Source organism: Mesoplodon densirostris, chromosome 12, assembly GCF_025265405.1.
Source record: "Mesoplodon densirostris isolate mMesDen1 chromosome 12, mMesDen1 primary haplotype, whole genome shotgun sequence".
In the NCBI taxonomy this organism is placed as follows: domain Eukaryota; kingdom Metazoa; phylum Chordata; class Mammalia; order Artiodactyla; family Ziphiidae; genus Mesoplodon; species Mesoplodon densirostris.
In genome coordinates, this window is record NC_082672.1 from 77,262,819 (window position 1) to 77,267,949 (window position 5,131).

At 41.6% G+C, this 5,131-nt stretch overlaps 1 pseudogene; it reads right to left on the bottom strand.

Moving 5' to 3' along the window:
* Positions 1 to 3,899: 3,899 nt before the first annotated feature.
* Positions 3,900 to 4,896, bottom strand: LOC132499873 (chitinase domain-containing protein 1-like; annotated as a pseudogene).
* Between the last annotated feature and the right edge of the window lie 235 nt (positions 4,897 to 5,131).

A 5,131-nucleotide genomic window follows, 5' to 3' on the forward strand; every position in this document is an offset into this window, starting at 1 on the left:
TACCTATGTTGCTCATTGGATCATTACTTATCATTTCTTTAAGTCCAATGTTTTGCACATCTTTTTTAGTTATGTCCACGATGATTTTGAACAATAGTTTTAACATTCCAGTGTACTTTTAAAATTTCCATTTCTTGTGCTGTCTTTAATACAAACACAGACAATATAGCTTAGCAGTTAGTAACTTCCGCTTCTAGTCTAGCTGCTCAAAATTTGTATAATTATTAAAATTGAAAATATGTCCAGTTAAAAATATTTAATAACTTTTAATCTCAAGTATGAATATCTTCATTCCTCATTAAACTTTTTTTTTTTGTGGTACACGGGCCTCTCACTGTTGTGGCCTCTCCCGTTGCAGAGCACAGGCTCCAGATGCACAGGCTCAGAGGCCATGGCTCACAGGCCCAGCCGCTCCGCAGCATGTGGGATCTTCCCGTACCAGGGCATGAACCTGTGTCCCCTGCATCGGCAGGCGGACTCTCAACCACTGCGCCACCAGGGAAGCCCCCTCGTTAATTTCTTTTTAATTTATTAATTTATTAATTTTCTGTGTGTGGGCTTTCTCTAATTGCGGTGAGCGGGGTCCACTCTTCATCTGGGTGTGCAGGCCTCTCACTGTCATGGCCTCTCTTGTTGCGGAGCACAAGCTCCAGATGCGCAAGCTCAGTAGTTGTGGCTCACGGGTCTAGTTGCTCCGCAGCATGTGGGATCTTCCCAGACCAGGATTCGAACCCGTGTCCCCTCCATTGGCAGGCAGATTCTCAACCACTGAGCCACCAGGGAAGCCCATTCATTAAACTTTTATAACCCACTCATTATATAGCCCACACATTTTATAGCCCACTAATTAAACTTTTGTAGTTTAGGGAACTACTATGAGGAGGGGCCAAAGAAATGTTATCTTAGTTTTCTTATCTTAGAAATAAAAAAATGACACATTACAACAAAATAAATAACAGTGTTGTTCTATATAAATTAACAGTTGTTATAACTTTATTGATGGTCAAATTTATTTTGCATGAACAAATCCATGAATAGCAAATACCTTATGGAGCTGACATGAAAACAAGGTGTTTTATTGGAAAAATAAAATATGCAGATATTTTTACATATATTGTCAAAAAGCTCAGTAAAAATATGAATATAGGAACTGCATTAGAAGATCTGTAGTCTCATTGAAATTTCCAGTAAATGCGCCCTTTGTTCGTTTCTGGTTTTCAGGAAAGATGACTAATAAGAGAAAGTGCCTTTAGAGAAGAGGCACCATCCAGGAGATCAGTCTGGGAAGGGTATTTACGGTTGTCAGCCTGAAGCTCTGAGAGGAGAACAGAATCATTATGCAAAGAATCTGAGCTCCACTTAGCAGAGTGTCACAAGAGCTGTTAAATTCCAATCTGTAGAAGCAAGAGGAAAAGAGTAGAAACAGTGTAACTAGACCTAAGGCCATTGGATCCACAGTCACAATCAATCATATTCAATGACCAGTGAGAAGAAAAATTCAAACCGAAGGTGCTAAATATTATGTGCTATGACTCTTCTTTTATGCATCTCTTGGTACAAAGATGGAAGAAAAGGGGGAAAAAACAGATAAATGTGCTATAAAGACTAAGAAAGGAAACATGGCACAGATTGTGGGGATGTTAGGGAGAAACATAAGACAAAGGGATTGTCTGTGGGCTGAAAAGCCTTTAAATTTCTCTTTTAAAATGTGTTATGTTTTTGTTGTAGAAAACCTTGTCTTGATTGAAATACAAGCAATTTTAGAAATAAGTTCTGGAAATCCCTCTTCTTAAAGATACTTGCTTCAAAGATAGTTTCTAAATTTGCAGCTCACCTGGGGAAAAGCTCCCCAACTAAGAGAAAGCGAGTGATATTTGGAAATCTGCTAATGTCAACTCATTTGTTACAAAGATTTCTGTCAGAGAAATACATTTTAGTCTGTACCTTTCACAAATTGCTATACTCACAGCACCTAATATAATTTCTTCCATGTAGAAAGAGCTCAATATTTGGCGTAGAGTTGAATTAAAGAATGTGGAAGATAATTGATTTCTGGGATCCTCTATATACTTGGGAGTTGTCATCGACCTTGAGATCTTGAAGGAAGGGTCCCAGTCAACTATCTCTAAATTTCCTCCTACCTAGCACAGTACCTGGTGCCTAGTTGTAGCTCGCTTTCAGAATATGCCAGTTCCAGGAGTAATTCTAACTGGAACAATACAACCATGTGATTTTCACGTTACTCACTCTGTCTGCCTGTCGCTCATATATTCAAATGCATCAAGGAAGTATAGCTACTAAAAAAGGAAACCAAAGGAGAGACACATTTCTCTATTTCTAAACAGTTTTTTCTCAGACAGCTAATCAACGTGAAGAATGACATTGAAAACATAGACTTTTTTACCCTAAAATAATGTATGCTCATGGGAACAAAATTCCAAATGGTCCAGTGGATATAGAAGAAAAATCATGTTTCCCTCCTACCCCTTTCCCTTTCCTAGTTCTTCTTCCAAGGAGGCATGATTGGCGCCAATTCCTTGCAAAAATCATCACAGTTGTAAAGTCCTATTTCATTATTTGTAATGATGATATAGTATTCAATTGTAGAATTGTTATACCTTCCCAAATTCTCAGCTGATTGTTCAATGAATATTTACATAAATAGATCTTTTTGCAAAAGTAAGCTTATTTGTAAATACATTCCTAAGAGTTGAATTTTACTGAGATTGCTAAATTATCCTCCAAGGGAATTGTTTCAGCTTATACTCCCATAAGGGGTAGAGTTATACAATAATATATTAAGTTACTGAGCTTTGACCATTCACATAAGAGAAAATGTCACACAGGAGAACATGTGGTGATAGTTTGTGCATATGATGCTGCCATAAGATGTAGTTGAGCATTTTTTTTTTATATTTTAAAAGTATTTATTTCCTATTAATAGTCATACCCTTTGTCCACCTTATTTTTTTGGTATTGACCTCTTCTTTCCACAGATTTAATAGGGTTTTTTATATAAATAAAATTATGTCTTTGAGATATGACTTGTAAATATTTGTTTACAATTTGTCTTAGGACTTACTACAGTATTTTTTCACACAGGCATTTTTCATGTTTGTGTAGTAAAATATATTATATTCTTAATTATATTGCATCTGCATGTTGTGTCTTGCCTAGAAAGACTTTCACTTCACAAACATTAAATATAAATAAATTCATCAATAGAGAGCGTCTACACAAGTTTGATAATTATATGATTAAAAAGGAAGAGTGCCACAAATATATATTTTTAATAAAGAAATTAATAATCACAACAGTTAAGGATTATGGAAAAATACACTCAGTTTTGTTCTGGGCCAGCATTTCTCAAAGTTTAATGTATAGAACTCTAGTTTGTAAGAATAGTAATATAAAAAATGCATTAAGTAGTTAAATAAATTTAGAGTATGCTGAATATAGGAGTTATGGAGTTTTTATTGTATCATTTCTCAAAGTTTTTAATAAGATGATGTGAAGAATTTCACATGTATTTTCTCAGATGGAAATCCTATCCATGCCCTCTTCCCAAAGCAGAGTCTGAGTCAAGGATTCCATTGCAAGTGGCTTATTTCAGAGGTAATCTCAGGAAACATCAGTAGGAGAGAGAAGAAGTGACACACAACAGAAAGGAGACCACTGAAGACTGTATGATGAGTAGGCTCCCACTCTGGGCCACTGGGAAACGGAGACTGGACTGAATACCCCACAGAGTCGTCCCACACAGTGCTGGGGAGCTGAGGTATGTATCCTCCAGCTTCTATATCAATCAGCACTTGAGACCTGTGTCCAGAGATATTAACAGCCTGGCGCTTCCTTAGGAGGAAGCTTTTGGAAAAGCACACTCTGGTGCCAGGCCTGGCCTACTGCATGTCGTAGAAGGAGTCCAGGCACTGGCCCAGCTCCCAGATGGACACCCCAATGCCCAGATCCCTGGTCAGCTCCAGCCCCACCTGCAAGGTCATCAGTGACAGGTAGAGGACAACTTGCTTCCCTCTTGGCTTTCCTTGTACTAGAAAAATTACTCTGCGGCCTGGCTGTTCCACAAGATCTGGGGCCCGCGGTCCTTCAGCATCCGGATGTACGTGGGAGAGGCCGGGCGTGGGTGTGGACAGGGTGGAAGTGGCCTCTGCCATCACGGAAAGGGTGAGGTCACCCAAGAGAAGCAGAACGTGGGGTGTCATCCCCCCATGGTCTATAGAGTGCCAGCAGCACACCAGGCTGTGTGGGAGGGCCACGTGTGCAGCTGGACACAAAAGGCCAGGAAACAGGGCCACAGGGTGGGGTCAGAAACACTTGGGCCAAGGCTGCAGCAGACAGGTCCTCACTGGCCCCGATGACAGGCTCGCTCATCCTTGGAGGCCGAGTAGTCCACGCCATAGAAGTTGAGCCCCAGCAGGATCTTGCTTCACCACTTGGACTTGGGGACCAGGACCTGATGCAGGCTGGCACCCAGGACAGCAGTGCATTGGGACCAGCCTGCTGTGCCGTTCAGCGTGAGGACCAACACGGGGACCAGTTGCTCAAACTCCTTGTGTGTGGACATGCCCAGCTTGTTGGTCCCAGGAGCGATGCTGCACCGGATGACCAGGATGGCCTGCAGCTGGCCCTGATGCAGTGTCTCGGCCACGTGGCTGAGCATGTGAATGAGGCCCCTGCTGGGGGGTCAACCCAGGATTTGAAACACCTCAGGATGTGTTGAGGGCTGTGCTGCACCCGGGAAGTGCCTCGAGGTGAGGACATGGGGGCAGCTCCACTGACGAGGCCTTGTGCTGAGGGAGCACTAACCTTGCACTCCAGGGAATGATGAGTGCTGTGGGATTTGAGCACTGTGCCAAGAGCATCTGCTAGAGCCCCCATTTTTTTTCAAGTGGATGTACTCAAGGTCTGTGGTGACAAAAGAAAAGCTTTCACCTCTGTTCAACCCTCTGTCGGTTCCATCCCCCTTTCTTCTCCCTTAGACAGCACAGGTTGCTATCTGCTTGGTCAATTGCAAAGTTTAAGATATGTCACCTTTGTGAATAGACAGGACCCTAGGCTTGCAAATCTTGTGTCTGAATTTGCAGGTGTCTGTGAAATTCTCCTTCACCTTTGC